Source organism: Metopolophium dirhodum, chromosome 3 (assembly GCF_019925205.1).
Source record: "Metopolophium dirhodum isolate CAU chromosome 3, ASM1992520v1, whole genome shotgun sequence".
Taxonomy (NCBI): domain Eukaryota; kingdom Metazoa; phylum Arthropoda; class Insecta; order Hemiptera; family Aphididae; genus Metopolophium; species Metopolophium dirhodum.
The window spans coordinates 22,679,106-22,701,206 of record NC_083562.1 but is presented as its reverse complement, the minus strand read 5'-3'; the positions used below and the strand labels follow the sequence as shown (position 1 = coordinate 22,701,206).

The window sequence follows — 22,101 nt, the reverse complement described above, 5'->3', positions numbered from 1 at the left end:
TGTTTCATAAGGGTGGTAGTTACAACGTATTGAGCACAATATTTTCACAAAAAAGTAATCACAGAAAAATAATAATCCACTTAAGTCTTAGGCCTTATATTATCTTATCCAAAATATATTATGTAATAGCCTAATAATTAGAGGAAAATGTATAGGTAAAACCTAATTTCTTGTTTTACTGTAAACAATAATGATGATTATGTAATAGGTATTAGTGCTGTACGACTTTAATACAATTAATATTAAAATATTATACTCAAACTTAATATAAAATTAGGTAAGGCTATAATAATATATTCTCCAATAATATATGGGTTCATATTATTTTATACAACCATGAAGTTTACTTACTAAAGCCCTATTCATGCATCCGATTTTTAAATATATAATCTGTATCTGCTGGAACAGTGTGAGTATGAGCTAAGTGAAATTATTGTTTAAGAAACCGATTGGTGTCACTGCCTAATTTCCTATTTTGATTTATTATTATAATCAATACATTTTTTCGCGTTATCACGTAGTATTATTTCTGTGGTAAACCAGCTCTTCCAGTATTAACTTCATGTAAGAATATATTGATTATTAAGTATAAGTATATTATTAATTCGACTAATTTCCCGTCGAGTTATTCCGGTACAAACCAAAGAACGTTTTTCTCACCGTAACGGATGGAACGTACCTAGGTAAAAAAGATAATCGTAAAAATCGAAAAATATTCATTCCCGTGTACCTATACATAATACAAAAATCACCAGATAGTTAGATTATGGAATGTAGAAATAGAAGTGGAAAAACAATTAGTAAGAATATTACGAGAAACGAATATTATGGTATTTTATGTTCTCGAAAACCGAGCGTATTGGAATAATTAATAATTTTATATTAACATTGTGTTTGTTTATAGTTTGATGTGAATTAAAAGATTTTATTAGTTTGTTGAAATATTTGTATAATATACGCACTATAAAATAAATATATAATGTCTAATCGCGAGATAATTACGGACCATATTTGGCTGATTATATGCGTTGTCGTTGCGCAGATGTTGTGTGAATTTTAGTGGAGCAGTGAGTAAGTTGATTGACAGATAAACAGCTATATAATATATTATATTCATATATATATATATATATATATATATACATAATAAATTGGCCTGCGCAGTATTTCGTAGGCAATAAATTATCGAGATACGCAATTATAATTATTATACGAGTTTTTTTTTCTTTAATAATATGAAGTGTGAAATGTCTGTGAACCGCGATTTCTTATTTATAATGCGGACGACATTTTCCTGATTATTGTTTCACCGAGAACGTTTTCATTAAATCATATATATAGATGCCAGGACACTTGTTCACACCCATATACGCTTTTATTATTATTTTATTATTATACTATAATATTATCGCATATTATATTATAGTCGCATAGTCGCGTATAATATTTAATAATGGTGTAACGTCCGTTCTCACTTCTCAGCTGCTCGCGGATTTTGAAAAAAATCTTATTGCCTCGCGATGTCTTTAAATGTCCATAACATTTGTAGTGCACGTGTACTACCTATCGTCATACAATATATATGTTATGTTCATGACAATAATGTGTACCTAGTATAGTGTTGAAAAAACGTTGCCTTTTATGAAGTAGGTATATTATAACGTAACGCGTCTCGCTACTGCAGACGTATCAAACCTGTAGAAAGGTATAGATTATACTATTATATATTATTATAATAAACGTGAATCGGGGGACTAAAGTTGTAAAAATTGTTACTTATATTTTAATAAAACAATAGATTTTGTATTCGATCATGGCTTTATCAGTCTGAAAAATGTGGTGTTACATGTATTGTAATAAAAGCAATGACACGCGTCGCATAGGTAGGCGTATGTATGATGTCGAATATAATATAATAAATTGGATTGACAAGACATGCCATTTCCACCGGTACGAAATACATTATAATAATATATACCTAATGTATTATATTATTATAATATAAATTATAATATATTATATAGATATCGAGATCTAAGTGCATTTGTCACGACCGTCCACAAAAACCTATCGGATTTCAGTCTATATACGATCCGAAAGACCTATTTGGCGGCAGCGGTGGAGATGTCCAAGGCGGTGGCGTATAGGATTTCAGTAGAACGTGTTTAGTTTGTCATCCGGTTGTCGTGCGGCAGTCGTGTCCACTATACATATTATATTGTATAATATCATAATAATAATAATATATTACGTAAATACACGCATATTAAAATACGTGGCGCCCGTTAAGTAATGACATACAATACGTACGGCGACCACTCCAAGGCTCAAACTATATAATAATAATAATATATTATAATCATGTATAATATGATGATGCGTACGGATCGACCAACCACGACGTCCGATGACATAGTAATAATAATGATAAATGATAATAATATTGTTACCTATACCTCGTAATTTGTAATGATACCGTTCGCGATTTATATAGGTACGACGAATGTAATAATATATACGCGCAATGCGCAGCATCAGAAAAATGTGAGCTCGCGCGCTTGAGGAATGAAAATATTATAGTTACTTACTTATATATATATATTTTATACATCGTGCCGTCATTAAAATCGTATAAATCTAAGACAGCGCACATTGATTGGTATGCGCACACGATTTCTATACACACGGGAAATCAATCGCGACGTATAACATATTATACATATTTTATAGTATGCGTTATTCTAATTTGATGCGACGACTTTATGATAATTATTTTCGCGATGTCGAAACGACTTATTTTATCCGCACCCGCGTCGGAAACTGTTCCGCGTGTGTCAATAAGCCGTATACAGCTGTATAGTGGTCACCGGAATGACGTTCTTCCAACGAAGAAGATTTCACACACAACCCAATGAAATGTATCATTATATTATTATAATATCGTTATGGTGTGTACGGTTTCGCAACGTCATCGGCAAGTCGTAGGCATATAGACATTCCACCGTCGTGTGAACGTTTTATACATAGTATAAATTTATGAATTGTAGAATTTCGTTCGACATTTGCCACCCCATTTATAATAATTAAATGGACACATACTAGTTGCGGACGAATTATTTAGGTCAGGAATTATAACATAACAATTGCGGACACGAGTTTCGTTGTCATAATACTAATTGCGTACAGAGCTTTTTTTAATAAAAACCACGTTAGTTGTGGACACAAATATTTCCCTTCACCACTTTTTCAGGACTTAGGACAAGCTACCAAAAAAATTGCTAGGTGGGGTTAGAAATATTTGTGTCTTGCAAAAGAGCAATCGTTATTTTTAAAATGTTGAATTATTTATTGTTTTAATTTTGTGGAAAAAATTGTTTATAAAATATTTATAGATTATCATCAATATTTATCGTCATAGTTTTTATAGATCTTGTGGTAAAAATGTTTTTGAAACAGCCTGTATATCAAACAATAATTTCCCAACGTCCACGATCGCTATATCAAAAATAATAATAGGAAATTTCTTATCTTATATTTGTGTCCGCAATTCGTATGTTACCTTTTTACATTTCATCCGCAACTCACATGGTTTTTGTCACTTTGTCCGCAATTCGGAAACACCGAATTAAATATGCACCATGCCCATTGCCAACACATAGGTGGTAATCCATTAAAATTTTAGTGGGGGCTAACATTTTCAACATCAATGTGAGCGGGGGAGGAGGGGCTTTGATCCCACCCAACTAAAAAACTGTTGTTTTTTGGGGGGCTAATGGAATATTTGAGCGGCTGAAAGCACCCCCTTATTTCACCTATTCCTATTGTATTTCCACAAGGCCTACATATAAACCGAAAACCGCGACAATCTATAGACAAAATAAAAATAAAACCCAGCTAAAACTTTTTTTTACACAAAACCAAAGTAGAGATTTTGACAACACTTCAGAATGGGGTGGAGAGGGTGAATTTGGTACCAAGGCACGAACAAATTTGAATTAATCCTCTTTTCGAAAACTGTTATGACTATTGCAGTAGTGCAAGTTATACTTGCGTTTTATTTTTGTTATATTTTAAAACGTTTATAATACTGTTAATAATTGCAATAAATTATTATTTTTTAAATATTTACATACTTAGGTATTAAAAATAATTAATTGAGTCCCAAGTAGGGTAATCACACCCATCGCACTCCTCAAAACAGGCAAAACCACCACAGCAAAATCACCAAGACTGGTTAGCTTTTTAAATTTTTAATTCTATATGCCGGACCAAGATCATAACTTTATATAGGTACATGTTTGGGGCTGGATATACTTCTTTTTTTCTGACCGATTTCAAGTGGCCTATTTTGCATTACAGCTGCTATGACCACCCAATTACTTGTTTTAGTACTATAGAAACCGATGAATAGTTTAACCATAGCAACCAAATAAAACGTATCAACAAAATCTGGTTACCTTTTTTTTTCAAATGGTTGCTTCTATAGTAACCGATAATAAATATAATATAAATAAAAAATTAATTTAATCAACTCGCAAGGCTTTTCAAAATCTAAATTCCTTTAAAACTTCGTTAAGTACGCGTACTATGATTGAACTTCCACCAAATGTATATTATAAATAAAAGTTATTATGGATTTAATATCAAGTATTTAATTAGGTATGTTCAAATATTTGTTATTAAGTTTATTTTAGTTATTCAAATTAGTCGATGATGAATCGTTCGTTTGTAATACTGCTTAAGATAAAATGGTCAATGTTGAGTTATAAAATACTTTTATTAGACACTATGATTATCACTGCAGTTACATAACCTACTATCTATATTTACATTTTTAACTCGTAATTATCATTGTACGTAATTTTCAAGTAATTATATAAATTAATATAACTCGTGTTAACTATCATTTTCATTTTTATTGCGACTTTCAATTCAAGATTTTTTTGTGTAGTGTGAAGTCTTCTGTTTCATTTAAATAAGTACAATAATAATAAGATATTTTCTTTAACACCCAATGATCAATGCATTTTGTTTTCTCTTGTAGAATATCGATAACAATGATTGCCTAATGATTTAAAGTTTGAACAGAATTATTTGATCAAACCTACCTGTTATTTCATCTGAAATAAATATTTAGTTGTTTAATTATTTTTTTGAAGAAAATAATTTAAATAAACATAAATAATAATATGTAATTTGGCAACTCATCGTACTTTTAAATAAGTGTAACAAAGTAACTGTAACATGTAAGTATGTAACCATTTACAAATTTCCAAAGTATCAAAGTAACAAGTAACATATCTTTTAACTAAATAAACAATTTTGATGCTCAACGTTTATAGATACAACTAGTTGAGTGCCTTGCACATCCGTGCTTTTATAATTTATAGTATCATGGTTACGATTACCTAATTATTAGATATAAGGAAGTGTCTTTCTTAAAGCTGTTCAATGTACCAGCAGGTACCTATACTACTTTATTAAATTCATAATATAATGTACCTACCCGTGGGTACATACATGGGGGAGGAACGTGGGTGTCAGATTTTTCGTCAACATTTTTAATTTTAGAATCATTTACTTTCCTTGAATATTATAATATCTAACAATGAAACTGAATTTGGAGGCAATTTTTGAACGCATTTTTAGTTTTTCAAGCTAAATGTTGAAAAAATGTATTGTCATATGTCATCAAAAATATAGTCCCGAATATTATTATCAGCGGATATTTCTAGAACAATATAGTATATAATACTATTATCGTCAGTAAAACCGTCTTTGTCAGCCACGATAAAAAAAATAACAACGATCAAACGTTTCTCCAAATGAAATAGGTAGTGTAATGATGATATGTAATATATTGTAACGTAAATTATTTATACATAAACAACTATCGTGCGTGTATACCGTTAATGGGCCATTATATTGACAGGGTCGAGAGCTGTGATCATAAATTCTGCGCGAGCATTATACGTTATACTATAAAGTTCTGGAATGGTAGTAGTTCAGTAGGTATAGGTATGTAGTGACTTACGACTATGTCGTCTTCAGTATATCTACGTATACGATAATAATATTATGTTAACACGATCGTATTCGACGACGACGACGACGACAATGCCGGACGAATAATGTACGATTCGTTCGATTTCCTATGTACTTTATAATATATTTAAAAAATAAATAAAACGGATAACAATGTGATGGCAATAATTATGACGACTGACGGACACGACGACTGTAATACTATCGAGCTGCACGTATTATACTATATCGCACGCGGTGGGTAGGTACGTGCACATTTTTGCACTCAACGACCTTACGGCCGCCAGGGACGAAAATGTCTATAATAATACGTATAATACATAGACGAACAGCATTGACATAATTATTACGCGCTGACAATTATATATACCTACATAATATTATATTCCGTGTTTACGAACATAATCAATTAGGCCGCCGAAACACGTGTATACGAAATCTACTATTTCGTACGTATATACAATTATTATCTATACTAGGTATATATATAGGTATATAAATGCGCGGTATAACATTGTAATGATTGACTGAGTACTGTGCGAATTTTCACCGATAAATAATAAATGTGTGTGTGTGTGTTTGTGAACAGATACCTCGTAGGTATACACTTCATTAACGTGGTGTTTATATTATTATAATAATACCTATACCCATTGGTGCCGCCGCCGCCGCCGCCGTCGAGAGCGTGACAGCAGTGTATATGGGTTGTATGTTATATGCGTGTACTTACCTTTGTATACACTCAATTGTGTACATTGTGCTGAAAGTCGAAAAAAAAAGAAAGAAAACATTACCATTTATACGATATATTATAATATGCATTAATGCGATTTAATCGATACGACCGCAGTCCGCGGAATGCCCGTGTGCGCCGCATGCATCACGATTGCCCGCGAAAAAATATCGCAAAACAATACCGATGAAAATCCTTTGGAAAACGTACGCGGTCGAGTCGTTTTATCGTATAGTCGGACCCGACCCCGGACAGGTCAGGACAACGTGCCAATATTATAATACAATAAAGGTATATAGGTTATGTAGTACCTAGCTGGTAATATAGTTACGACTTGCGGCCAAAAACTGATCACTTGGACACTTCGCATGGGAACGATTTATTTATTTAATGTTTTTATGATATGCGTTATTGCTATACCATACTTAAAGGCCTGTTGTTGTACACAATTGTGTTTTATGTTTGTTTCTCGTTTTATTATCATATTACCTTTATTGAGTATTTGAGTGCACCAAAATATGTGTATTTTTCTACATTTTTAAAATATTGGCCATTGATATACCTGCATACTATAAAACGCTACATATAGTAACACTGCAGGATGATAATACATGTGCCGTGAATATAATTATATAATACGATCATCCGTGAGACTTGCTAAAACCGCTGAAATTCGGATGGATGTAATAATAAATATACTTAATGTGGCATACCTATACAATTTTTTATCGTCAGATTGTGTATATAGACTATAGAGTATATAGACTGTTGTAATTGTTACACAGCAAAACATTTTGTTTTTATCTTTCGGCGGGGATTAATATGTTTATGGATCGACAAATCTTCTTCTATAGTTCCTTATTTCTGGTAACTTCAATAAGTATACATACATTCCTTAAATATCTGAGAATCTGTTAAAAATGCAGTACAATTATTTAAAATTACCCTGTATACTGTGGTTTTTTTCAAAATCTTATTGGTAAATTTGACTACAGTAAACAATAATATATTAAACATTTAAATATAATTATTACTTATGTCGTTTCGATGTTGGACTTGAAAAATATATCGAGTTGTTTCAATCATTTTTCAAGCTTGTTTATAATATATTAAAATACAGTATTCTATGTAGATAATCATAATATACATGTGGTGATAAATATTATATAAGTATTAAACAATTTATCACTTGGCTATGTTTTAAATATTTTTGTTTAAAACAATATGTCAACGTCAATTAAAAGCATACAAGTTACAAACCGAAAAGTTAAAAATGTACAAGTTTAAAGTCGTTTTATTGTGGGAATGAGGGGAAAATATCTAATACAATAGGAAAATCAATTTATACACAATTGTCACAAGTCTCGGTGTCTTTTCCTCACATTGTATGGCACCTATTCTTCATGCGCTACCTACCAGAAAATAACATGATCGAAGTGAATTCAATTAAATTCATAATTACATATTTACATATGTGGTGATTTATTACTATTATATCGATAAGCCGATTGTTATATTTTTGTCTACGTTGTCGGCAGGTATCGACCCGACGATTCGGGCCGACCGCTGCGACAACGTAGACCAGTTTTATTTTGTACTGATATACTTTGAGTAGTTGTTCGACACCGCTCGCCAAGTTACGGCGCGTGTCAATAAATAAATATGTTTTCACCTTAAATCATTCTGTTCTAATTTATTTTTCCTTAATTAACCACTCTTGCCCATCAGTTTCAGAAGTGGGATCGTTTTCAGATTCAACTGAATCAAATATGAATGTAATTGTTATTGTGTAATTTTTTTTTTTTTACCGAATGCTTATTTGAATGTGAATATTAACCAGTATGTCAAAACCACCGAATGCGAACACCGGAGTTGTTACACGATCTCGTAGCAACATGAATGAAGAAGAAAATGTTAACAACGAAGGACAGGAGAATGGACCGAATGATGTGCAGGGAAGTCGCAGTAACACGTCCAATGAAACGAATGATACACCGGAAGCGCACGCCAATATACCGAACGAACCGAATGAACTGAATGTTGATACAAGTAATGTGAATGCGAATACACTACTTTGTACTTTATTGTCACAAAACGCCATGTTAATGGAGCTGCTGAAGTCACAGCAAGATAGAAAACCATCGAACGACATGACAATCGCCCCAGATTTGAACAAGTCTATACCAGTTTTTAATGGGCTAACAACGGGCGCGCAAGCTCAAGATTGGTTGCGAACAGTGAACGGTGTCGCTAACTTACATCGCTGGCCAGACAACTTCAAATTACAGTCTGTGCGTGCAAATCTAGACGGTGCCGCTCGTCATTGGTTCACATCGAGGGATATTGAAGACTGGGCCGATTTTGAAAAACAATTTCGCAAAACGTTCGTTGGCGTAGTGTTGACAGGTGATTGTTGGAAAGAGATGAGTCGTCGCGTTCAATTACGAAACGAGAATGTACGCGAATATTTTCATGAGAAAGTTTACCTGTGCAAACGAGTTGGTCTATCTTTTTACGAATCAAAGATACAAGTTTTGGAAGGTCTATACTCGAAGGATCTAAGTATGTATTTATTGGGCCGCGATCATCGAGACGAAGATGACTTATTAAGCGACGTGGTCGAGTACGAACGGTTAGATACATCGCGTACGACACGTTTTCGCCAGCCGGCAGTAAACATGAAAGACAACGGGGTACAGACGCCTACACCACGACAGCAGAATGATACACCACCGTCTTTACCGACGAAAAAGGAGAGTACAAAAACCACGACAGATTACGAAGGAAAACCGACAGTCAGATCGTGTTACAATTGTGGCTCGAGAACACATATTTCACCTCAATGTCCTAAACCGAAGAGGGAAAAGGGTGCCTGCTATGAATGTGGTTCGACGTCACATCAGATAGGAAGTTGTCCAGGACGTACGAAACAGCTGAGTTCCAATGCATCGACAGGGAAGCAGCCAGGGCTAATGAACATCGACGTGGCAGACGATGATGTACCACCCGTCGACTATCCGAAGCCGTACGAGGTACTATGCCATATTGACGTCCCTGTTACCGAACATGAAGTTTGCGAAGTCAAGTTCAACGCAGTGATCGACACAGGTAGTCCCATCAGCCTTCTAAAATGTGAGTTTATTCCAAATAACTATACTGTAATTAAACCGGCAGGTGATAGTAATTTCTATGGGATTAATGGGGCTAAGTTAAATATATTGGGGATTTTTGAAACTAATGTAACAATCAATAATAATGTCATAGATTTTAAATTTTATATTGTACCGAATAATACCATGTCGTCTGATGCTATTCTAGGTAGGGACCTCCTGTCTAAACCCGGATTTAAAATAGAATTCGTGGACGATAACGTTAATATTATTAATCTTAATAGCGATACTATTATGAAAAAGGTCGACAATAATTTCGACGAAATATTATGTATTAATTATGGTCAAGACGAAAACGACCGCAATAATCGTTTGTTGAATATAAATCCGGATTTGGACACGGAGATAAGAAATAAATTTATTGATGTGTATAACAATGAATATATGTTAAAAGGGAACGTAGAATCGCGCGACAGTAATGTAGATTTTAATATGAAAATTATTCTTAAGCATGAACAACCCATTTCTTTTCGTCCTAGACGCCTGTCGTACAGCGAACAAAATAGATTACGTGTTATTTTAGACGAGCTGTTATCTGAAGGAGTGATAAGACCTAGTAATAGTGCATATAGCAGCCCGATCGTATTGGTGAAAAAGAAATCCGGAGACTATAGGTTGTGCATAGACTATAGAGAACTTAATAAAATCACAGTGAGAGATAATTTTCCGACACCTCTAATAGACGATCAGTTGGATCGATTACGTGATAAGAGAATATTCACATTATTAGATTTAAGGAATGGATTTCATCATGTCCGTATGTGTGAAAAATCTATCCCGTATACGTCATTCGTAACACCGTTAGGACAATATGAGTACGTAAAAATGCCGTTTGGGTTAACTAACTCGCCCAGAGTATTCGGTCGATTTATTCAGTTTGTTTTTCATGAGTTAATCCGCCGGGGCGATCTATTAGTATACTTAGATGATATGATGATTGCAACTCAAAATTATACCGAACACTTCGTAATATTAAAAGAAGTTTTCCGATTAGCGGCAAAACACAACTTACAATTTCGATTAGATAAATGTTTTTTCGGTTTTAAAGAGATCGAGTACCTCGGGTATTTAATTAATGAACATGGTGTACGTCCCAGTCTAAGACACATTGAGGCAATGCTCACTTATCCGATTCCGAAAAACCAAAAACAAGTAAGACAATTTTTAGGATTAGCCAGCTATTTTCGCCGTTTTATTCCTAATTTTTCGACGGTTGCTAAACCACTTTACGACCTCGTTAAGAAAAATACACATTTTATGTTCGGAGATAAGGAACAAAGTGTTTTTAAATTTTTGTATACAACGCTGACCGAGTCACCAGTTTTGGCTATTTATTCACCCGACGCAGATACGGAGTTACATTGCGACGCAAGCTCGTCAGGGTATGGTGCAATATTGCTACAAAAACAAAAAGATAACGTATTAAAACCAGTATTCTATTTTAGTCAACGCACGTCCCCGAGCGAGTCCAGATTTCATAGTTTTGAATTAGAGTGTCTCGCCGTAGTATATGCTATTAAACGTTTCCATGTTTATTTAGCGGGCATAACGTTCAAGGTCATGACTGATTGTGATAGTTTTCGTCTCACTTTGAGTAAGAAAGAAATAAACCCACGAATTTCCAGGTGGGCGTTATTTTTACAAAACTACGATTTTAACATATCTCACCGCCCGAACAAAAATATGCAGCACGTAGACGCATTCAGTAGATGCCATGCCATTTTAGTTTTAGAGTCTAATTCATTTGAACAGGTGCTCGCCCTTAGGCAAAATACAGACGATGATATTATTAAAATAAGGGACGAGTTATTAACGAAAGATAGTAAATTATTTGAGTTACGCAATGGATTGGTATACAGGAAAGAAAATAAAAATGTGAAATTTTATGTACCAAAGTCTATGGAGTCAAACGTTATACGAACGTGCCACGACGATATGGCACACATTGGCTTATTGAAAGTTATCGAAAACATTGCGCGCGTATACTGGTTCCCGGATATGAAACGAAGGTACGCGATTATGTCAATAATTGTTTAAAATGTATCGAATTCACAGTCCCCAGTGGGAAAAAAGAAGGTTTTCTTAATTATATCCCGAAGGGAGATAAACCGTTTTTAACTATACACGTAGATCACCTGGGTCCCCTAGAGAAAACGGGAAACAAAAACAAGTTTATTTTTGTCGTAATTGACTCATTCACAAAATTCGTTAAATTATACCCCTGTCGTAGCACAAAAACGGAAGAGGTAATAAAACATTTGCGTAATTATTTTCAAACATATTCGAAGCCGCGAAGAGTAATTAGCGATCGTGGCACGTCTTTTACGTCCACAGCATTTAAACAATTTTTGGAAGACGAATCTGTAAATTTAGTATTAGTCGCCGCAGGAACACCTAGGGCTAACGGCCAGGTGGAAATTGTCAATAAATCTGTTGTACCCATGTTAGCAAAATTATCTGAGTCTACGAATAAATGGGACAGAGTATTAAATGTAGTTGAGTTTGCAATTAATAATACCATACATAGGTCAACTGGTCAGAGTCCGAGTGTTCTGTTATTTGGAGTAAACCAGGTTGGCATAGTGAACGACGAGATACGGTTAATATTGGATAATGAAATAAACACGAGTTGTGTAGACCTAGATGAAGTGAGAACAATAGCCGCCGAATGCATAGAGAAAGCACAGGAGGGTAGCGCGGCTCAATATAACGCAAAACGGAAGACTCCGACGGTTTACAGAGAGAATGATTACGTAATGATCACTAACGTAGATGTGACAGTAGGTCATAACAAGAAATTAATACCTAAGTTCCGAGGTCCGTACGTAGTACGCAAAGTTTTGAACCACGACAGATACGTTATCGGTGATATAGAAGGATTTCAGATAACACAACGTCCATTCGAGACTATCGTTGGTCCGGACAGAATGAAAATGTGGGTCAAGTCCTAATATACTTGCTTTACAAGAAAGGAGATATTTGTTTTTTTCATTATTAATTAATTTTTTTGTTTTTTTTTTTTCTCATTTACATTTACTGGTCGCTGAGATAAAACGTTTTTTTTCCATTTAATTTTATTTGTATTCAATCATTTGTATTTATAAATATTGTTCAATTATTACTAGAACCTTGTTCGAGTCGAACAAATGTCAGGATTGGCCGAACTGTGGTGATTTATTACTATTATATCGATAAGCCGATTGTTATATTTTTGTCTACGTTGTCGGCAGGTATCGACCCGACGATTCGGGCCGACCGCTGCGACAACGTAGACCAGTTTTATTTTGTACTGATATACTTTGAGTAGTTGTTCGACACCGCTCGCCAAGTTACGGCGCGTGTCAATAAATAAATATGTTTTCACCTTAAATCATTCTGTTCTAATTTATTTTTCCTTAATTAACCACTCTTGCCCATCACATATAACATCTGCAGGTATTTTAAATTGTCATTGTTCTTATTATATTCGACCACGAATGACTTAGGTATTTCATGTTATGGTGGACATGATCATGATAATATGATCGAAAATAGTCAAATTCATATTAATATACTTAGTATAATCTATAATACAAAAAAATAAATAATATTGGCCTTTAATTTAACATCACTTTCTTGCTCATATTATTCTAAGTATAATAATATATGTCTTAAATCTCGTGACAACGTGCTTAGACTAAATACCGTTTTATATTGCACATTGCTGTTTAGTAAAATATAGGTAACGTAATAATATATGGTTTAAAAGGGTTTCCAATGACTTCTGGTTCAGATGTGCGCAGTCCAATGGGAAACCTAGCTTGATGTCAGCAAGTTCGTTAGTAGTATGCCTTGGATGTACACACAAACTGGTTTACAACTGTTCCGCCCCAAAGCCAAATTAAACGTACCTATAATCGAAAAACAAATAAATATTTACTCGTATAAAGCCATAATTAAATTCAAAGAATAAAACACGATGGAAGATCATACTGTTTAGATAAACAATAGGTAGGTATATAATATTGCGTTGTGTGTACTACATTTTTCATTTAATTTATCTTAGGAACACTTTTTCTTAATACTTAAAAAATTAAGTCAACAATATTTTATTAAAATTGATAGTAATATTGTTTTAACTTTTAATTTTATATAGGTATTGTGTTTACGATATTTTTTTCATTCTTCTTCTAGACTGATTTCTATGATAAGACTAGCTAGATTTGCATATATGAAGGACATAACATGAAAAATATTATAATTAAGTATTTTAATCACTATACCTACACATAAATGCAGTTATAATGATATAACTTTATATCTATACGATTTTCTGCCTAATAATTTTGCTACAAATAAATCAATCAATAAATAAATAAATGTCAACTGTAGTTTAATTACTAATAACTGTAAATAACGCAAATTTTAACACTTTTAATGTTACTTTTTACAAGCATTTGCAGAAAAAAATTTTTCTTTAGCCATTTAATTTTTCCTCTTTTTCTAAGCCAGAATAAAGAAGATTCATTCTTAATGTTTAAAAAAAAAATGTATAGGACATCCCAAAAAATACTATATGATGGCATCACAGCATGCCATTTGCACGAAACATGTTTTAAAAAAAATGTAAATTACGTTTTCTTATAATGGCAGATTTAACGGTTGTACCTACTTGAGATTTTTGTTCAACCAGTTCCCATAGATATTGTTTTTATAAACTAAGAGGATGTCAGCGCACTATTTGTTTTCTCTCAATGACCCATGTGCAACATAGACAAAACGCATTTGCGCAGAATCGTTTTTTAACACTTTTCTTAAGTTTGGTTTCACGTCTGTCTGTGATCAAATCTTGCGCGCTCGATTTGAGGCACTTTTTGAAGATGAAAAATTCTGAAAATTGGTATAGACCTTGGTCTTGGATGACAATACAATAATCCGTTGTCATTTTGGGACATGGACCAAAAAAAAAAAAAAGGATTGTCCCCACGACGTCGCCGTAATATCTCTCGCAGATATTGAACTTTCTCTCTTCCCCAAAAAAAACCGCAACCTCTTACGAAGCAAGTATAGGCGTGTCCTATCCATTATTATAATATCTATGGTAACAACGGTAATTATTACCAAATAACATTATACCGGTATTCTGATATAGGTACCGAAAACACCGGATAACATATTTCTTAAACGTTTAATAAAAATATTTACTTTCAACTAAAAAGTAGAAAATAAAAAATAAAAAAAAAAATTTTAAAAACACACTTTTCCATAAAAACATTTAAAAAAAAATTTTAAAAATTGCACTAAAAAGACAAAAATAATTCTCTGTACTTAAAAATAATGAAAAATTTATTGATGAAAAATTTAAAAGTGTGTGGTGCATCATACAAAACATTAAAAGCCGAGCTAAGTCTCACATACACTTCTTTGTTCAATCCTGTTTATAAGATAGTGACTGGCAGTATATGTCAAGTATAAGAGCAAAATAATGAAAAATTTACTGATGAAAAATTTAAAAGCCAAGGAAAGTCTCACATACACTTCTTTGTTCAATCATGTTTATAAGATAGTGACTGGGAATATATGTCAAGTGTATGAGCACCACACACTTTTAAATTTTTCATCAATAAATTTTTCATTATTTTTAAGTACAGAGAATTATTTTTGTCTTTTTAGTGCAATTTTTAAAATTTTTTTTTAAATGTTTTTATGGAAAAGTGTGTTTTTAAAATTTTTTTTTTTATTTTTTTTCTATGTTTTTAAGTAATCTCAGAGTAAAGTCACCCATTACAAAAAAGATAGATAATAATATTTTTGAAGGAATGACATATCGATTTATCTAAATATTGTTTCAAAACAATTTAAACATCATTTAAATTTAGAACATTTTTTTGTTTATTTTGAAAGACGAAAACAAAGTCAAATAAAAGAGATAAAACAAATAGTGCACTGACATCCTCTTAAACAGAATAATGTATCGTAACCTAACCCATATTAAGCAACGCACTACGTGGTATTTATAAAAGTAGCGAACTATTTTCTAATTTTGCAGTGGTATAGTGACATCAAAGGAAGAGTCTTCTAACCCTTAACCACTGGATAAAATATATATAACCATACAAATATTAGGTATATGGGTGCGTATAGGTATAATTTATAATTTTAAAATGTTGTGTTTTTTTCTATACACAGCATTCACCGCTACCAATGATTGATATTGCCAATAATTACTTTTCGATGCATATGACGTATATTGCACATAGATACAATATACATACACCACATTCACAGCTGGTGTATAGGCGTAGTATATGTATAGCCGTATGTGTACTTACAATATCTGGAGTGTGCGTAATGAATTTATGAATATAATTGATTTCTGTCTCTAAGACTAGTATAGTCTATAAGGGCTATATGACTTCAAAAACATTAGCTGCAAAATAATAAAAACATACATACGACGACGACATCCGCGGAGGATTCGTCACTTTCTGCCGCATTATGGATTGCGTTATAAAACAATAATAAACGATCGGAGCGTTTGAACACGTGTAAATGTGTTTATATAATACGAAAACGATATCAATAGTAATAAAAAAACACGTGTTGACAATGGCGCGCGTTTTCCTCGGCGATCGAATGTACATTTCCCACAAGACGCATACGATTATGACTATACGATATTGTGTAAGCGTGTGCAATATTATGCTCGTACGCTGTTCGTTTTATTATTATTGTTGTATATATATATATAGGTATAGCGTTTTTGTTGTGCACTTGTAAAATTTGTAAATTTTTTCGCTGTTTCCCAAGGAAATCTACACGATAAACAATAATAATATAATGTATTTTTATAATAAGTTATTCGTTAATATTTTTCCTCTAAGTGCGCACGCTTGTAATAATATCGTTAAGTTTCAATATAGGCACGTAACTCCGTGGATGACTATATTATTTACGTTCTTTGTCGCGTAATAATAATATCTATTTATATCGCTGATGAGAGATGCTGTAACGATCAGATTTGGTTCTGTCTTGGTAAATTTGCGCATTGATAATTTTTTCTCGTCGTCACTGCAGCTGCATTATAATGACTATAGATTTTATATAATTCAGTATAGATTTCGCGACGGAAATCGGCTCGTCTCATTAGGTAAATAGATAAATGTATTGTTTTCCTCACGCTGTTCATCGTTTACACTTTTAAGTGTAATATTCAATTGTTAGATCGTCCTGGATAAAATATTTTTTTAATTCATACAAATACCAAAATCAGCAGCCCATACGCAATGAAACAATTTATTGACACACATTATATTTTTTTAATTATTATATCATTTCTCAAAAGTTATTTTAACTTTAAGCAGGTTGGTACATCTGAAATAATCTTCTAGGTTAATATTAGTACATTAGCTATATATACCTACTTATCTATTATAACTATTATCACATTATTATTAAATTTGTTTAATCACTTTATTATGTGCCAATAGGTAAGTGCAAAGTTGTAAAATGGATTCTGTATATTTTATTTAGCTCTTCCGTTCAACGATATGTCTATTGTCTATATATGTACCTACTATCGTGTTTAGTCGTCGTAATTTCATCGTTAATATAAAGCTGACAAGAAAACATTTTCATTCCCTCTTTCGTCATTTTGTCACCCTAGGCGAAACCTGTCTGTTGTAAGTTATATATTATATAAGACAAGTATGTAAATCAACGTGTTCCAAGTACTGCGCATTGGAATTGTAAATTGTAAAAACCGCGTTCATGATGTAGACGACATCGGGTTGAAGTTCTTTCACTCCATTCAGTATTCGCGACAAAGCATTCGGAAAATAATATCGTTCAGCGCATTTGCGTATATAATATTATCATGTAGTATAATATCGTCGTAAGTACACTTGCGAAACTATTAACGTTGGTGGTTAATTTATGACATGTTCGAAAATCATCGAGAATTCACGAACTTTGTACAATTTTCAAAGTTACATTGTTTCATTTTCAATTTTTCCCAATACTATTTATTGGTATTATGACCCCCTCGTAATATGCACGACGATGCATACTGCCTGCTACTGTGCCGCCACAATTATTATAAAACACGAAACCGGTAAGACATCATAAAGGACTTTGCGGCGGACCGGTCTGCGGTCAGGCAAAAAATGTATATTATACGCGCGTAAATACTTATCTATACCTACAACTGCAGCAGTGCAGTGGCGGCATCAACTGCAGCAGTGCAGTGGCGGCATCAGCTGCAGCAGGTCGAAGCCGCTATCATCATCTTTGCCGGTCTTTATATTATATATTATATATATATATATAATATTATATGGACACTATTGTTATTGTGTCTCGTGGCACAGTATTATACTCGCAGGACTAAATGGGTATATATTATGATCAGTTAGGCATATGTGGGAAGATGGTACTGGCGATGGGAGGGGGGGGATATGATACTCGCGCAAATATCGGATTCCGATGAGCGGTGTGTATTGCGAGCACGTCCTCCTCTTCGCGCGCATATACAATATAATTTATAAGAATGTACAATAATGGCTATTTCATATATTCAATATATATATATATATATATTGTAAGCGGTGCGTGACCAGACACCCCTCCGTCCGCACGTATGCGGAGCCGGCTGGCGAGAGATGTTTTATGCGCGTGCGAATCGCGCCAACCCGCCGGCCGTCCTCGGAACTCGCGCGCGGGCCAATCGAACACCGGTCGTGCCAGCCGTAATCTGCCGGTCGCTCCTCGTTAACAATAATACAATATTATTATACCTGAGGTGAAGTCCATTATAATTAGCTACTATACATAGTTGATATCGTAAAAAAAAAACAATAAAAATAGTTCCTAAGACTTTCAGTCCTTTTTCGAAATGATTCGGTTTGAATTATTGAAATTATAAGTTAAGACTTGTGATAACAAAAAAAAATCGAGTTTGTTGTGCAGACTATGTTTACCAGTGGTACGACTGCCTAGTGAAGATTTTGATTTTTTTTTCGTTTCTTTATTCACCAAAATTTTTGTTCAGTTTTAATGGAATGTCTAAACTTTAAGAAATTAGAATAGGTACTAATATACTAGGTATACAGTAAAAATAAAAATTAATAGTTTATAAGAAACAAAAGTACAACCCGTTATTCGTTAACCTTATATATTGAAATTAATTTGTATTTATAACTTACTATTGATTTATTCTAAATTATATTACAGGTCAATCGTGCTGATTTTGTAGAATATACTTGCCGTATATTAATATATTATATTATAATAAATTTAAAAAATATTTGGGAAAACTATATAAAGCTATTGAATCATAAAAAATTAATTTACTTCTAAGAAGCAAAAAACCAATTCACAATCATATAACTACAGTTTTTAAGCTTATACATGATTAAAGTTTATATTTGAAATTATTATACAAAATATTATTTACTTATTTAATTATTTTTACATTATTAAAATCGAAAACACCGTAAAACTGCGTTAAAATATGCTCGAACCGCAATATTTCTCTAAAACAGATTTTAGTACTTTAAGCCTAAGCTTTAGAATGTAAACGATCAAATTGTGTACTTGAACTTTACTACTGCAAGACTACAGTACCTACTAGGTACTTAATATATTAGAAAAAATAATTATTTATACCTATTACCTAATAGTAAATATTATGAAACTATAATCCACGTTAAGCATATTGTAATGATATATATTATACGGACTCTATAAAGGCCCTTGAATTCTATTTTCTGAAGTGTGCCCTATCCCCCCCCCTGGGAAGCCCCCTCCTCTTTAATACGGGCTTGAACGTACCTTTTCGACGTTAGGTACATTCATATATAATATAATATATACTAATATTATGATGTATGGTATGATACAGTACAAATGTACAATATGATCTATAAGGGTGACATCATAATATTATATTATACGACTTGGAAATCTTTCACTTCGCCTCACCATATCGGGGTTTAATCGTTGTAATAATATACATAGAAACTCGGCCTTAGGTTGGCGCCCGGCGCTCAAGACCGAAACGATTCGATTACAATATATTATAATATTATCACGTTACGCATTTTCGCTCGCACATAGGTAGTATAATAATACTTAATTATACGCATGGCCCGCGCGGCAAAACGTGGAAAAAATAACAAGGACGCTAGGAAAATAAATTGTGTGGATACGTAGTTATTATATATAATTTTATCGTGTGTTGGATCGATTTAACATCCGATAAAACGAAACCATTAGCCGATTACAAATAGCCAATGCGAGTCCATAAATAATGCATCCACACTACACCAGGTTAGTGTTTTTACTACTCGGTATTCATTACCGCAGTATGAGGAAACTTACTTAGTGCACGCGTGCATTTTAAGAATGTCACGCGACATTTTATCGCACCGCGGTCGGTCATGACTTTAAGTTTTATTATTGTCGCGATGAATCGCATTTATTCCTTCGGCGAAAACCAGAAATTGCGATGATACTATTATGATTTTTTTTTTATACGACAGAACAATATTGTTTCTATGCAACGACTGATGAGTGAACAATTTATAATAACGATCAGAAACTAATTTCGCAATTTAGAAAATGATTTATCTTTCCTTTTTTTTTTTTTTTGGATACTTTGTGGATGCACGGTAATCATAGAGATCCACGTAATTATAAATTAGAAAATTATTAACCGTACATTACAATAGTATTTCAACAGTACAAAAAACTAAAATAATGACGTGGACTCGTATACAGTCATAATATTATAGGACATATTATTTTGTAAAAAAATACACATTAAATAAACAATTTACATTTTTGAGTAAATAAAATATTCATAAAGAAATTTAAAAATATTAACAATAACAGGATAAAAAAATTTACGCGAATCCGTTTTCGCAGGAAACAAATGCTTGCGCGATGTATGACAATAAATAATATTGCTGCTGTCTACTTGTTGCGTGTAAAAAATGGAGTGCGATCGTTGCAGCAGTGCAGTTTATAAATAAACGTGACGACCGTGATGGATCGGATTGCATATTACACATTATTATAATCGCATCAAAATCGGGAAAAATATGTCACTCCCTTATGATATTATAGTGTTTAATTTACGTTGATCGAAGTCGTTCGGCATTTGTTCTCCCGCTGCGCCTTGCCATCAACAGGTTTCCGCGTGTACGAAATGAATAATCGGCGCTACGGTGACAGTCGTACATTATAATACCTAATATAAAATATTATGTATACGCGTAAACTCGTAATACAAACATCGATGATTTATTATATTACCTTAAAGATTTGTAAAAACCGGAGATGGCCAAGTGTGGTTAATTATTAATAATTCGTAACGCACACCGGGCTGATTTTTTTCATTAAAAACTTCATATACCTATGGCGTTGATTGATATATCATGAATAAAAGTGACGAATAATGGATTAATTTAGGTACCAAGTATTATAAATTATATTTTTGTAAATTAATTATTTTTTTTTAATTTTATTCTTTTTATAATTACTCTATTTATTAATCAAGATATAGTTATAGATATTTTAAAGTGAATCGTTCTGACAGGTCCATGTGTAAGACACAACTGTTGTCTATATTGATGTATTATAGTTCAATAATAATAAAAGTTACTTTTAACATCACAGTAACCAAGCTTTTATTTGGTGAAAATTCTTAAATTTTAAGAGTATAATATATTGATATCGGAATTTTTTATGATGATGAAAAACCCGAATCTTGAAAAAATTAAAAATGTAGGTATATTTATACTGCTGTACTGTTTTTTTAAAAATAGCTTGGTACCGCACCAGACATTACTAACCACTGTGTGACGGGGAGTATAAGACCATTTTATAACCGCACCAGACAGAGCTTTTTTATGTACTGAAGCAGGTTAGGTGTAAATGAAAATTGTCAGCCTATTGCAGATCTCACTAATGCAAACATAATTTATAATATTATACTTACGAGTAACAGGTAATATATTATTATATAAAGTGGAAATCGTTTATAACAAACAAATTTCAATTTTCTTCATCATACTAACAATTTATAGTTTAAAAGTATGATATGATGTGCTGTGCACATTAATTTAAATGGTGTATTAAAATACTTTGCGTGTTAAAAACGTGTTCTAACTG

The 22,101-nt window shown here is 32.8% G+C and overlaps 1 protein-coding gene across 1 annotated transcript in view; it reads left to right on the top strand.

The window, feature by feature from the left end:
• Positions 1–22,101, top strand: part of LOC132941982 (death-associated protein kinase related-like) — a 53,316-nt gene that overhangs the window by 13,404 nt on the left and 17,811 nt on the right. The window lies entirely within an intron of this gene.